This window comes from Aptenodytes forsteri, unplaced genomic scaffold (genome assembly GCF_000699145.1).
Source record: "Aptenodytes forsteri isolate BGI_AS27 unplaced genomic scaffold, ASM69914v1 Scaffold186, whole genome shotgun sequence".
NCBI lineage: Eukaryota > Metazoa > Chordata > Aves > Sphenisciformes > Spheniscidae > Aptenodytes > Aptenodytes forsteri.
Genome location: NW_008793959.1, coordinates 98,612 through 113,916, shown reverse-complemented (window position 1 = coordinate 113,916; position 15,305 = coordinate 98,612). Strand labels below are relative to the sequence as shown.

Here is a 15,305-nt window from a genome sequence, read left to right as displayed (position 1 = left end):
GGCTCTCGCTGTACGATGCCACTTGCCAGATCGCCCAGGAGGTCGCTGAGAGGATCCAGGAGCGTAACCGGTACCAAAGGAACGGGGAGAGTTCGGCCAAGGTACTCCTCTGCCCGCAGCTCGGGGGGCTGTGGACGTTTTTAGCCGGAGTTTGCTTTTAACCGTTCTAAACGCTGGTTAAGCACTGAATTCGCGGGAGTCGGATGGGTGGAGGACGCCGTAGGCCCCGGGTTCCCAGCCTCTCTGGCCGCAGAGGGAAGCGGGGCGCGTTAGTCGAGTGACGTGGCCGGGAGCGCTGCGGGGAAGGGGGTGACGTTAGTCCAGGGACCCGGCTGTGTCAGGTCACCGTTGCTGCCAGCTGGGAATCTGCAGATTAAAAGTTAACGTTTAATGGCAGGAACCTAATATTAATGGTATGTTCTCTAAGGTTTCCCCAAAGAAAACAAGAATACGGTTTCTAAATTAACGGTAGCTTTTCAGTGTCACAAAAATAACCTTGGATTTAACAGTAATGGATCTTTTATGCACGCGATAACGCTGGTTTTACAAAAAGAGACAAGGAGAAGCCGTGGGAGTGTTGGGCACACGCTGCTGACTGCTCAGGGCTGTCGCTGCCAGGAACAGAACTGTTTTCAGAGATCCTGAATCTAAGAGATGTTGGGATGCACGTCAGCTTCTGCATGCTCCTTTCTGTGTAAATATTGAACCGATGTTTTTTTTCCCCACAAGGCTGGCTTGCTTCCTTTCTGTAGTGGCTGTAGATCAGATGAAATATGAATTTTGCGGCCTTTTCTAACAAAATACAAGACCAGAGTTAAATATGAATGAGAAGGAGAAGTTGGAGCTTACCCAGGAATATTATGTTCTCCACGCTTCCTGTTTAAAAAATAAAATGGTTCTCAGGAGGCTGCTTTCTTTAGGACTGAAAGCCTCGTCCTTCAAGAAGCGTAGGAGCCTGCTTGATGGCACACCCTAGGGATCGTGCCTTGACTGCGTTAAGATGAAAATGCGTGCAAGCCCTTGAGTTAGTCTTTTATAATAATTTGCATAATTAAAACCCCACTGATTTATTTGGTAGACTTTGCCCCTCTTTATAGCAGGGTTGTAATGTCATGCGCGATCGTTGACTCTTCTTTGCTGATAGCTTTTAAAATAAAATGTCATTTTTGAAGTGTTTCCTCTGAAGAAACGTCGAAGAAAACTGTGTAGGCTTTGTATGATAATCAGTGCTTTTTAATGAATGACTCGAATTTGGCATGAATTGAAAAGAGGTTTCAGAAGGCAAAAATAAGTGGGATTTGAGGGAAATATTTTCCCTAGCTGTAGAATTGAGAGGAGTGTTTAGAGGTGGTGATTAAACTCCCTGCTTTCAAGATGATGAAGTATTAGAAATTGTGCAGATATACTCAAGCAATAGGAGGCTGACAGAAAGATTGCTGCTTAATCCATCTGTATTTATAGAGGACAAAGTTCTCTCTTGGCATCACTGCAATCTGTGGCGTGTTCCCCAAAACCCCAACAAAACGTTGTGTTAGTGTTGTTTGTAGCCTGCCTTGTACCGTAACTCTCCTAGGTTGTGTTTTGTGGAAACATTACACGGTTGCCTTATTTCTTCATAAAATCACTTGTTCCATGCCCTGTGTTTTCCAAGCGCAGTTTCCCTTTAATCCATTAACAGTTAAAGATGAATATTTGGCAGAGTTTGATTCTACTATAAACAAGTTTCCAACAATGAGGGGATTGTTTTCATAACAGAAATGCATGTTGAGAAATCCACGGCTGAGCAGTCATATATTCTATGACTCCTGAATGTTTCAACGGAGAAAAAGTCTTTGTACAGTATTTTCCTGGTAGGGAGAATGTAAACAAGTTTTTATTTTTATAGTATTTTGCCATTAGCATGGCTAAAAAAAACTTACATTAGCATGGTTAAAAAAACTTACTGCTTATTGCTGAGCAAAAAATAGAGCATAAAATTTAAAATGGAAAAAAAAAAAAAACCCAAACCCTGTAGGGAAAGATTTCAAGCCAGCACTTACAGTCTGTGAACTCTGCTCTATTGAGCTGATCTTAAATCTTCCACTGGTTTCTTTTTTTCTTTAATGGAAGTGAAATCTTTTGTTACAGCTCCGCAGTTTCTGGCCAGAGTAGCAGAGGGGGTCTGTATGTTAGATGACTTTCGTGGACGTGTATACCTTTATGTTACTTTGCTGTTCTGGGCCGATTAAATGCAGCATTCTCCACCTGGACAGGAGCGCGGGAAATGTACATGTGAAATGAAAAGGCCTTTTATTTCCTAATTGCAGAGCTAGAGGGTGTGCAGCGGCTTGGAACTTTCCTGAAAGCATTTATACCCCGTCCTGGCTTTGGAAACGGTGCCGTGGTGTTCGGCGGCTTTGGGTCTGAGGGTGGATTTTGCAGCGCTCTGCTCGGCTGCATACGCTCAAGACTGCCTCAGGGTGGTTGCATCTGCTTTCTGTCGTTGTGTTTGGTAGTGTTTGAGAACGAGTCTCGCTGAGTCAGAGAAATTTAAACTTCTGATGCTATCAGGTGATTTTTTGGGAACTCCTGCTCCATCCCCGTGCAGATACCGAGTGCAGTTTAGCTCTAGGCAGCACAGCGACCGTTCAGTGAGACCTTGGTGTCTGGTTGCTGCCTCTGTGTCTTCAAGAACGCAGGAATGAGAGTCAAAGCAAATATTCCTTCTCTGTTACTAGTTCATCACACAGAGCATCTGAGGTAGCTAACCATTACAACCCACAGCGAGGCTAATACCTTGTAAACAAGAAGCACATGAAGTCTTAATTAGGATGACTTGCATAGTTAATCGCAGTGACAATGTTTTTTCCCAGTATGTGCTACGTAACTGGAATGAAAAGAAAGAAGATTTAAGGAGAAAACACCCAGAGGATAATGTCAGCCTAACTTGGGAAGGGGTGGGGAGAGAGGAGGATTCCCGCAGACCTCAGGCTTGCTTGGAGCAGGGAAGAATGTGAACGACTTCACTATGTTTTTAATAAGAACAGACACATCTGAATCTTGGGCCGGTCAGTTGTGAGAAAGGGTCGGGAGTCATAGGCGCTGCTGAGAAGGGAAACGGAGGAAATCTGGATTTCTCTGGGATCCTTTGTTTAAAGTCTGGAGGAGTTCAGTGGAGGGAATGTTTGGACCTATAGCAACCTTCCCTCTAATCCTGGGAGCTGGGAAAGAAACCTGGTGGCAGAAGCAGCTGACGCCTGTCTTTGTATTAAAGATCAGAGGAAAGAACTGGAAAACTAACTGGAAAATATTAAAATGTGCTGAAACATTTGCCCATATAAAAGAGTGTGTTTATAAAGACTTGAAAGAAAGCTCTCCGTGTTAAACAGCATTAATGCATTAGAATTGTGTTTGCGAAACTAGTACTATTTATCTCATTATTTTGTAAGCAGTCCAAACCAGTTAACTGTATCGTTCCCTTCGTGGCTCTGAGGCAGGCTTTCTTGGTTTAGAACCGAGTCCTTCACACCAGTATAGCTGAAGTTAAGTATATTGTTAACTGCATGTAGTAGTATTAAATTTTATGCGAATATAACTTGGACCAAAACCAAAAAAAATCTCTTTCTTCCCCTTCAGCTCAACGTGATTATCAGATCGTCGTTGCAGAATCTCGGAGAGAAGATCGATCAGCTGAAGGACTTACTGCTTCGGGCTGTATCAACACACCAAATGTATCTGTGTAAACATCAACTCGCTGACCTTTCTGTCTTGTGGGAGGGAGTGGAAAAATATGCTATAGTTGCTCTGCCACGCAGTTAGGGTTTTTCCCTTGTTCCATTTTTAGAAGACTTTGTCACTAGAACTTCGTCCGTGCTGCTGTTTAATATTTTCATTGCAGCTGTAGTGCAGGGAGGGTTGGGAGCCTGGGCATCGCCGGTACGGTGGGCGTGAGGCTGGCTTTGGTTGCGTTTGTGTCAGAGAGAAGCTTAACAAGATGTTCTGAATAATCTCAGAGCTGGCATCGTCTTGCCTGTGCGCTGTGCCGACACTGCTGATTGAGTGGCTGGCTTGCGAGCTAAGATCACTCGTCTAGCAGAAAACTCGCTAATCTGTTATTTTCTCTTGGCTCAGTCGCTGGCTGCAGGAGTGCCAGTGTTTGCAGAAAGGCAGGATGAAGCCTTGTTCAGGGTGTGGGCAGGGATGTGGCAGCCCTGACTTGGACTGACTTAAGGAGCAATGGAACCGCATCTTTAGAATGATGTCAAAGCTTGCGAGCTAAGATCACTCGTCTAGCAGAAAACTCGCTAATCTGTTATTTTCTCTTGGCTCAGTCGCTGGCTGCAGGAGTGCCAGTGTTTGCAGAAAGGCAGGATGAAGCCTTGTTCAGGGTGTGGGCAGGGATGTGGCAGCCCTGACTTGGACTGACTTAAGGAGCAATGGAACCGCATCTTTAGAATGATGTCAAAACGCTTTAAAATATGCATTAGAAAAAAAATGACAGGTTTCTTCTAGGAGCTCGCTAATCTGTTATTTTCTCTTGGCTCAGTCGCTGGCTGCAGGAGTGCCAGTGTTTGCAGAAAGGCAGGATGAAGCCTTGTTCAGGGTGTGGGCAGGGATGTGGCAGCCCTGACTTGGACTGACTTAAGGAGCAATGGAACTGCATCTTTAGAATGATGTCAAAACGCTTTAAAATATGCATTAGAAAAAAAAATGACAGGTTTTCTTCTAGGAGCGTTACCCTGTGGCCTGGCTTGGATTTGCTGTTCTCTCCGTGTGCTGGGATAGTCGGTCAGGCTTAAGGAGTCAAAGAAGTATGTCTGTCTCCCTGAAAATACCCAGCAGCAATCTGATTTAATGAATGAATGTTTAATTTCAAGCTTACTATAGCAGAAATCCCTTCTAAGCACGGGCCCCCTGAGTGCTGCGCTGATGGCCAGGGGTAAGACTTTCCTGTCCAGTGAGTGCTTGAGAGCAGACGAGTGCTACGGCTGTGGCAGAAAACATACACAAATCTATTGCATAATCTACTGAACGGTACTTGGAAGAGAGTTAGTAGTCCTTCAAAATGTCACTAAGGTTAATTAAAAAAAGCAAACACATGTCCGCTGTCGAAGCCGCAGCGCTTCAGGGCATCTTGTCTTTCAGAGATACTGCATGAGTTGTTTTTCTGCTGCATCAGTGGCTATCGGGGTGCTCTGCTGATGGATTGCAAATGGAAACAGGTGCTCAAAGTAAATTTTTGGTTGTTTGCTGATCACTTGGCTGCGAGCTACTCACCTGGTCTGTGTTATGAGCCTCCAGTGAAATAAGATGTGAAGTACCCTGCTGATTTTTAAAAAGCTCTATTCTGTTTGGGCCTGCCCCATTTATATCATAACAGTGTAAGCTGGAGGTCTTTTAAGAAGACTCGTCCTTCCCTGAGCTTACCCCATGCAGTACTGTTATACATTGTCAATGTTACAGAAGAGATCAACTGTGTAAGACTTCTTAGTAATAAATTAAAGAAGAATTATGTTGCATTTTGGAGGGGGAAATGCTATTCTTAATACTTACGCTAATTTGGCAGTAAATAGCCTTCCAGTTCTCTTATTACTTTGAGATGATGACCTGAAGATCACTCCGTGGTCACTGTATGAAACTTTTTCTTTGAGATATGTAAACTTAAACACATTTAGAATAACAACAGATTTCATTCAGAAACATGTGACCTATCCTTCTCTTAGATGTTACAGCCTTTTCTTGAGTTAAAATAGTTACTCTAGTTAATTTTGATGATCAGGAGGTCTGATTTATTTTAAGAATGTATAACATTATATAATAAAGTTAAAGTTTTTCAGCTTTTTTAAGTTTGGTCCTTAACCAAGTATCATCAGCACACAGCTGGAGGGAGACAGGAGGCAGAATTTGGTGGATGACCTTCTCACACGACAGAAACAACTTCAGGCATCTTACAAGAATGAAGGCACAGAACCAGATGTGATAAGGTATGGCATTGTCACCTCAAATGAACAATGTGATTTGTGCTTTGAGTATGTCTGAAGATAATGTTAAATGCATCCATTGAACTCATTTACCTCTACGTGTAGCAAACTGCGCTTTCATTTGGTTAGAAATCACGTGGGTTTTTCAGTGACAGTATCATATATGTCTACAAAGCTGGGGAGGATGAGGGGCTGGAGAGTTGCTTGGAAGAGGTAATACTGACTAAGTGATCTAGCAGGGTCAGTCACTGAGTCGGACTGATGGGTGCCACCGTACAAGGTCTAGGCGCATTGTTGGAAAGAAAACTGTCAGGATGAGGCTTAAGCTTCAAATGGTCCCCAGTGATCATATTGTGCAGCAGTCAGCGGGGGCCTTCAAATTTTAATTTCTGTTTCAGTATGACCTTCACAGCTGGGAAAAATAATTATGGTTAATAGCCTGCAGGTTGTGCTCTCCTTATGCAGTTCTTACATAGCCCCTTTCTAGTGGAAGGAGTTGTATTTGTCATCTCTAAAAGGTTCTTAGAAATAATCCATCCCTGGCGGTCTCTGTCTGATTGGGAAGAAAGGCAGAGCCTTTTCTAGAAGTGTGAAATTCAGGCCTCTTGCCTGAGTTAATAAATTATTAGCAGTGCATAAGTTGGGTTTGGTGGGAGGCATGCGGGTGCTGTGTCCGTAACATAAAAACCATGTTAGGTACAGACTTGGTATATAATTATATAAAAAGACATCTTTTGCTGCAGATGATGTAGTCCTGCAAATTCAAATGTGCAGTGGAATAAGGAAGGATGGGTTGTTTCTAGTGCTGTTAATATCCTTTCAAATTTTATCCGTTTCCAGTTAGGTCAGCATCAGCTTTTGCCTGTGGAATTCCACTCACGAGTATTTGCTCCCTTTGGCTGTACGTCAGAGTTTTTGGTAGCTTCAGTTTCTGCATGAGCATGCATGTGTCTTGCTGAGGAGCTCCTTGCGGCTACTTTACATCCAGGAGCTTTTACGTCTCGCTAAAGTACTGAGTTAAAAATGCTCACTGAGCAGCAGAATCGAGAGACTCCTGTGAATTTGTTACACTTCTCTTTCTTTTCCCAATTCAAATGGCATAACCCACCCTCCCTTTTCTCCTTGTTCCTCCTCTTTCCCCCTGTGTTTTCAGTGACATCCCCACTGGTCAGGAGAGGGTAGCCTGGCTTCAGCCTGGAGCTCTACTCGTGCTACAGATGGTCTAAAGGCTCTGCCAGTGAGCCTCTGTCTCTTCTGCCTCTTCATCTGTGTTGTAAAAGTTGATTTTTCTTTGAGACTCCTTTTTCTTTCAATGTCTTTAAACTGTCCAATGAATTAATTGCTGGAGGAGGGAGAGGAGAAAAGGGGTAGCAATAGCTAAGCCTTGTTCCTAAGCTGGTAGCCAGGCTACAGACAACAAAATGAAGCTGCCATTTCCTCCTTCCTCTGCAAGCAAATGGGTAGTAGATCTACCACCTTAGCACAGGATTGGGGCCGTGGTACGTCAGGATTGGAGTAGCATGTGTTGAGGGACAACTTCAGAAGTGTCCTCATGATTCACTGGGTGATAGGCTTTGATCTCTATTAGCCCTGAGCCAACGTTCATGCAAAAAATGAAAAGCCCCGCTACCAGAGAGTATGACTTACCTGTCTCCTGACCCCATGCAGGTCACTAAATACTGCTCTGTGTGAGAGTTACCATTTTGGCTAAATTCCAGCGCAGGTAATTGCATTTGCTCTTCCTAATTTTTCCTTTGCAGATTCAGGTAATCTTCTGTCTTGCAAAATGGTGCAGAAGAGAAGCGGAGCTGTAGTCTCCGAGTTTGCAGAGCTTGCTATATTTCCATTTCCGTGGTCAGTGAAATTACTCTCGAGCGTAGACTGTAATTGGTAAAACTTTGTTTTAAAGCCTCATGTTTTTAAAACAGTGAACATACATTCTTGGAAGTTCTATATGAATCACAGCTGTTGGGCCCAGGCACCTATTTTGTTGATGTGGGGGAAGCTTTAATGCAGCAGGCACAGACTTCTCAGGCCGGCTGTGGGGCATGGAAGGGGCCGTGCTCTGCCCTGTAAGCCCTGCACAGTGCTGCATGTGCGGTCTGGGTCATATGATGTGGCTGAGCAGAGCTTCCTCGCCTCTGCTGACCCATGGTGTAGCGAGATCTGCCTCCAAAGAGTACAAGTCTACTTCTCCAATATGGACATACGTATATTTTTAAAAAAATTTTTAGCTTGTGCTTCGAAGTGGCAGGCATTTTCTAATGCACTGTTTTCACTGGGCCTTTTCTGTAGCAAATACACAGCGTTGCATTTTATACATGCACGTGTAAGGTTACTTGTGGGAGGGAGAGCATTAGAGCCCTCCTGACAAAGCTTCTCGCCTTTTTTGCAATGTCAGCCCTCAGTCTTAGAACAAAACTTCCTATGCTTTTAATTCCTCACGCTTTTGAAGAAATAGGTGAGCCTTTTTGCTGATGTTCTTTGAGAACCAGTCCCTGTTCAGCGCTGTGCTCTTGAAAAAGGCAGAGACAGTTTTGAAGCTATGGTACAGCAAAAAATTGGGTACCAGTGTGAGCGTTGTGTCCTACCATAGCTGTTGAAAATAAGATCTTGTTTTTTTCCTAGCTTGTTTATTTTGTGTATCTTGGAGCAGGTATGAGACACTCAAAGTTTAACTGAGTTTTCTGTATTCACGTGTGTATTCATGCTTTGTGAGGGTCTGTTCAGTAACATGGCGTAGAGGTTGGTTTCTGCTTGCTTTTGTTCTCCGGTGCGCTGTTTGGTACAGCCAAAGCATGTGTTTCACTTTATGGTTTGTTGTCTTTGCGTAACCAGGCGTTGTCCATGCAACACCTGCTGCGGATGGTAAAACTGTAGACTTCGATCGAATCCATTAATTGTTCTAGGTTTGGCATTCTCCAGTGTGCAGTGAAAATCCAGTTGATGCATTGGTGCTGGCTTTTACATCTATCGCTGAGTCACCTGAAACATGTAAAATAGCAAGTAGGCAAAATGTCTATGGGGACTGATGGTATGAGAGAGCTCTTGTGTGTCGCCTGCTCTGAGCAGTCCATAAACTGATCCGACCTTCCGAAGCATGGCTGTCCCTGCTGTGGCAGGGCAGCGTTGCCATGTTTCTGCCATGGAGCAGACAGAGGGCGAGGATTCAACCTAGAGCTGCCCTGGTGTGAAGGTATCGAGGCAGATGGGAGGAAAATATCAAAATCCCATGATCATTTCAAGCTCCGTTAGAAATGATCAGGGAAACCAGTATTTTCCGACACAAGATAACATCAGAGACAGTATTTATTTGCTAGCGTTGCAAGGCTAGAAGTTTTGTAGTTCTCTTTTAACTTCTTTAATTAGAAATGGATAAAACTATGCCAACTATTTTCTGCCTGGTGAATTCACAGCCCTTCCATATTCTCCCTTGTAGGTCTTGTTTTCAGTGGTACGGGCAGAGACATAGCCAGGGCCTGAACCTTGTGCCAGTAAATCAAACCTTTCTCTCTTGCCTGAGCCTGGCCCGCAGGTAGGTCGGTAGGGAAACCAGTATTTTCCAACACAAGATAACATCAGGGACAGTATTTATTTGCTTGTCTCCCCTGCCTGCCATGCTGCTTGTAGGGACCGAAGACAACAGCTTCTCCTAGGGTTAAGCTGCTATTTACAGCACTGGGTTTCTCTAAAATTGTTGCAGGCTTCAGGAACAGCCTGCTTTGGATTTCAGTAGGTGGCGAAGGGCACTCTTCAGTGTGTCTGAAGTCTGAAAGTCAGCTTTTCCCACTGCATTAGAAAAATCAGCACATGTTGTTTGATTAAGTTCTAGCGGTGACACTTTTCTCTGGTTTTGTATTGGTTTTCCGTATCTAATCCATCTCTGATGTGACAGCACACATTTTCAGAAGTCTTTTTCTTTCCAGCAGTCACTCCTTTCATTAACCTTCTTGCACCACTGATCACATATTTATTGTCCCCATGGCCTATAACTGTGAAGCTTTTACTAGAATTAATCTTCGTTTATATTTGGTCACCATTCAGTGAGTTTTACATCCTTTGATAACTGCTGTAAAGCTATTTCTGATTGTGAAGTACAGTGGCCTTAATGCTCTTAGTATTTATCCTAACTGACAACTTGGGCCAGACCACAGGGCAGGACACTACATTACTTTGGTATAGCATTAGTTTACCTTCCGGCGTTGTCGGCCTTAATTAAGATGCAACTGGAATTTTCCAGGGGAAAGGTTGTGCTGTTTATGTGATTCCGCTTGAGCAGGGTCAGTTAATTTTTCTTTAATTGGTTTTCAATAGGCGATTTCAGTGTCTTCTCCCCTCTTTTCTCCTTGGAAAGAGATCTGTGCAGGTTATTCTAACAGAGACTTTAATGGAGTAGAAATCCCCATGGTTTCACACTATTTGAAAGCGAGAAGTGAAAAAAGCAACTAGAAATGTTGACTTTCTGGAAATCACAATATCAAAATTTTGTGAGTCTTCAAACATTTGTGGAGACAAAAGAATCAAGAATATTCCTCCTCCTGCCTGGCCAGGTAGTCAGTATGTAGAAGTATATGTCGATCACCAGTGAATAAATAAATTGCGTTGTACTTTGACATGCTTTTCTTGGTTTCTCTTGGAATTTCTCAAAAACATAGGATACTTTTGATAGCTGTGGGACACAAACACTTTAAGTAATAGCTACCCTAGATAACTTTTAGAAGAGTTCATGTTCTTTTTTTTTTAATGTGGGTTACCATTTTTTCTGCTTAAATACTTTTCTGTCAGATGTAGGGCATTTAGGTCTTATTCCAAACAGGCATTTTGCCTAATGCCAAATAGGCATCGAGTGCCCGACTTTAATCAGTAAGCCATTAGATGCTTAAATGTTTTTGTGAATCTGGCTGTTGTTCATGGAGGAGCAAATGCTCTTTGGAAAGTAAGATTAAAAATAGTTGTTTAGGTGCCTTTAAAACTCCTTTGTGCTCTCCTTCCTCCCTACCAGTTACTGTTGGAAGCCTTCCCGGCTGCAGCTACGGCGTTCTGACGTCGGATGCGATCAGCCTTGGGTCTAGGAGATCGATGGAAAGGGTGGAAGAAGAGGTGAAACGTCCATCCAGAAACCCATGCTCGAGAACTTCTGAGGCTTGAGTCATAAGATCAACTCTGGGGGCTGGGGCAGGATTTTTTACACCTGTCTTTTGGCCATGTAGTCATGAGCCAACATGGCTGTAAGTGTCTGAACAATCTCCTCATCCACTAAACTGTGTCTCTGTACTTGGGTCATCTCCCATCGTACCACTTGTCACCTGGAAGCACTCTGTAGGTTACAGCGTGCGCAGACGTGAGTGTGTCCTCACGCAAGCAGCAGGTACAGTGCCTGTTAAAACCCAAGGGTTGTTGTGCCCATCCCAAATTTAAGGCAGATTCCAGTAAGATAGTGAAGTCTCCTCAGTTTGGTCTGTGTTCAAGGAACAGTTTGCACCTCTCTTCCTTCAGAGCATACCAGAGGTTCCTTAAGGACCTCGCTGAAGTCAGGACTGTGGTTATGAGGAAACTGCATATACTTGCATTTATAAGGAATAGTAAAGAATGGATGTTTAAACACAACAGAGAAAAGTAAGTCAAACCCCATAATTTTAGGCATTGTGCTTCAGGTTGTGCCTGCATGCCTGTTATTAAAGCTTATTGCTCATTAGCCTCAGGAAAAAATGTCAGTAGGAGGGCAGCTTTCAAGACTGAGCTCCTTGCTTTATGTTTTGCCTCCTAAGTTTGCTCAAAACTACCAGAAGTTTCCTGCCCAAGGTTGCTTCCCTACCAGCAGTGTCCCTCTGTTACTCTGGCGTGGGTGTGCTGGGTCTGTAGTGAGAACCTGCTTGGAGGCTCACGTTCCCGTTGCTTGGGGTCAGGCAGACTTCGGCTGCCGCGCAGAGAGCAGAGGTTCAGGCGTGAACTTAGTGCTGTGTCTTGTCCCGAAAGTAGCCCTCTGAATGGCACCGAGGGGGGAGTCCATCGCCTCGGGTGTGGAGATGCGAGCTGCAGATGACAGAGTTGTTGATCGTTTTGTGAACAGGACAAATAGTCTCACAGGAGTAGATTTGTCCCTTCACCTCTTCTCTGGATGTAATTATACAAGATGCAGCTTCTTTGTAGAAAGAATTCTACATAATTCTCTGATTCCTGAGGAGTGTAAGTGGGCTGTAGAGGCAAGACTGTTTTGATGAGGATTATATAGGCTGTTTTATAATATATTTAGTATTGTGATGTCCAATCTTGCATAGAAAGTAAGGGATGGTGTAGAAAGAAGATGGTAATGTTTGATAGCAGGATTAATCTCTGATGGAAATGTTTATCGCGGTGTATATTTTGAGGGTTTGCGTAGGAAAGTGAGACTGCTGTGAAATAAAATGTGAGTGTAAATGTTGTTATAAAGGTAACCTTCCCTGGGGACGCTTACCCTGGTGTAAGGGTAACAAGCGGTTCTTGTGGGGAAGTCTCTACCTGGGAAGGTACCTGGAGGGGATTTGGAAGTGCTTGTGCTCATGTGGCTTCTCTCTGTGTAGTTTCTTGCCACCATTCCACCACCCAGACACTCAGCGTTTCAAGTGAACGTGTTATTCCAGGATAAGTGTGCCTGTACAACTGTGCAGACGCGCTTGCAGCTTGTTGCTTGCTTTGTGCTGCTCCTCCGTGGGCACCTGCTGTCCTGTATGAGCACGAGGTGGTTGGGAGCTGCTTGTTCTGCCCTGCGAAGCTGCCGTCGCTACGTTGTGGGCAGGAGTTAGTGATCCTGGAGGTGCTGCAAAGTAGCTGTGTTCTGCACATCGGCTGTCCGGCATCCCGTGTGCCAGCTGGCTTCTGCGGCTTCCAGTCATTGAAGCCAGTGGGACCAGTTAGCTGAACCGCAGGTAAGTGGTGTCAAGAGCAACACGACATTTCCTTGAACATGAGATAGGCTGCTCTTTGTTCTTGTGCTGGTGGAGCCGGAGAGGCCCTCTGCCAGCTGCAGGGAATGCTGCCCCTTCTGTAGGCTTCCCGTTGGGAGCGGTTCTTGTGGGGAAGGCTCTGCCTGGGAAGGTACCTGGAGGGGATTTGGAAGTGCTTGTGCTCATGTGGCTTCTCCTGTTTTTTTTGGAGGGCAAAGAGCTTTTGTTTTGTATGTTGAATTTGTACTTGTTTTATTTACTAGCTTGGAGCTTCCTAAAATACACAGCCTGCCAGTGTGAGCAATTAAATTGTAAGTGAGAGAATACCCCCGCTTCTTCGCCATTGCCTTGGAGATTGACCTGTGAAGCCAAGCTAAGGTGCTCTGGGCACTCAAAGAGCCTCACTGTACGACTGTGTATCGTTAAGGGAATGTTCAAGTGATCATCCAACCAATTGTCATATGACCCAGGTTTTGTTTAAAATTCAGTCTTGCTGATCAGTCTTCTAAAGCCGTAAGCCTTGATGTGTGGCCTTGGTCTAAAGTAAGTGCTGGTTGACTAATCTAAGTTACTTGGGAAGTTTTATAAGAATTATCAGTGAAACAATGCCTTCTGGAAGATAAGCCCTCCCTTGTTAAGCAGTGACATAGCTCCCTGATTTTAAACCCCATCATCTTTTATACTTGGGCGCATTGCTAAGCCTCGTAATTAGTTAAATCTGCTCCTATAATCAAAAGCTATCAGCACACTCCACTGCTCTGTGACGGTTTCAAAGATTTACGTGATTAACTTGGCGGAGGCAGTGGGTGGCTAATTGGATAAGCTTTAATCTTCACACCACCAAAGCGAAACATGGTAAGATCAGAGGAAGTAGGAAGTTATGCTGTGTTGTGTGGGAAGGTAGTTACCAAACATGTCAAAAAGATTATTGTAACGAGCAGACCAGTTGTCATGACCCAACCTACAAGAATAGGGCAGATTATTAGGGGGGAGGGAGAGAGCGAGCGGTGCAAATTATTTCAAATTTGCTTGCCTTGGCTTTTTTTTTTTAACAGGCAGAAATAGCTGTGCTCTTTTTAGCAAGCAAAGAGCTTTGTTCTGTTTGCTTTATTTAAGTAATTTTGTCAGATGTTGTTAACCCTAGATTTTGTGTGCTTGCTAATTGAACTGCTGAACTGGGTGAACTGTAATGATCTTTGCATCTTCAGAAGTGTTCCATTGTGTTTAGGTTTGTGAAACTGCTGGCAGTCGTTGTGAGGCTAGAAAATACAAGAGTGTGTTTAATCGCCCAAAGCAATGAAGAAAGCTAGGTAATGTGTAAAACTGTGTTTCAGGTGTGTGTATTTTTGTCTAAACAAGCCTGATTCCCTACCTCGATAAATTCATGTAAGTTTTAATGGAGGTGCAAAGGACTGGAATACAGAAGAAGCCCAGCTCCTCTCTTTCAGAGGTTGCCCATGATGGCCAGCTGGTCGCTGGCGCAGCGGGGCAGTCTGGGTTCTGCTCTGGAGTGGTGCTTCAGCATCGTCAGGATGGTTAAGTGAGATGTTGTGATTTACAATAAGCGCTTTTTAGTCCTGTAGCAAAAAAAATTCCTTTTTTTTTTTCTTCTGAGAAATCCATTAGCTTGAGATGAAGTTGAATGAATATGTTAAAATTGTAAGTGAGAAGAAGTTAAGTGTTCTCGGATTTAACTGGCTGTGAATGCGATATGAAGTGTGCAGTGCGCTGCACACAGACGAGGGCCTGTGGATGGCCCAAAACTCACGTGGTGGAGATGAATTATTTTTCAGCACTGTTGATTCATCTCACGGCCAGGAGATGTCTCTAGTTCGCCATAATTCCTCAAGGAACTCCTAGAGACAAGTTCTGGATTTTGCTTGAACGCCCTTGCTGTAAGACTTCAGTCATCCCTCCGCGGAGCTGGACCCCGTATTGGCAGGGTGTGTTACCTCCTCCTAGCTCCACTGGTACTTGCGCAGAGTTAACTCCTTTTGATACAGGGTTTTGACCACAAAATGATTTCAAACATATGTGCGTACCATACAGCGTTTCAGTATATCTCACAGAGAAGGGACCTGGACTCAATTTAAAAAAAAAAAATTAAAAAAAATTTAGGTCTTCATGTAATTAAAAAATTGTGAGAATTTGAGAGATCCTAAAAATGCTCTCTGTTCTTGTTTTGTTTGTGGAAGTGCTTTGGGAAAGAACAGGGCAAAGGTAAAATGAGAATAAAATACGGACTTTAAAAAAAAAAAAGCCAGGGCAAAGGTAAAATGAGAATAAAATACAGACTTTAAAAAAAAAAAGCAGAAAGCAAAAACTATTCCTTCTGTACTGCTCTTGAGGAACCGATCTTATGATGACTCTTACCCCAAATCTGAGTTTTGGGTTCAAGTGGCTCACAGTCTGTCATAAATGT

General features: G+C 43.8%; 1 protein-coding gene across 1 annotated transcript in view; it reads left to right on the top strand.

The window, feature by feature from the left end:
* The first annotated feature begins 6 nt into the window (after positions 1–6).
* Positions 7–15,305, top strand: part of STX8 (syntaxin 8) — a 111,171-nt gene continuing 95,872 nt past the window's right edge. Inside the window, exons 1-3 of the mRNA XM_009285212.2 lie at positions 7–101; positions 3,616–3,710; positions 5,853–5,963. The gene's annotated coding sequence lies outside the window, so the exon portion shown is untranslated. The remainder of the gene's footprint in view (positions 102–3,615; positions 3,711–5,852; positions 5,964–15,305) is intronic.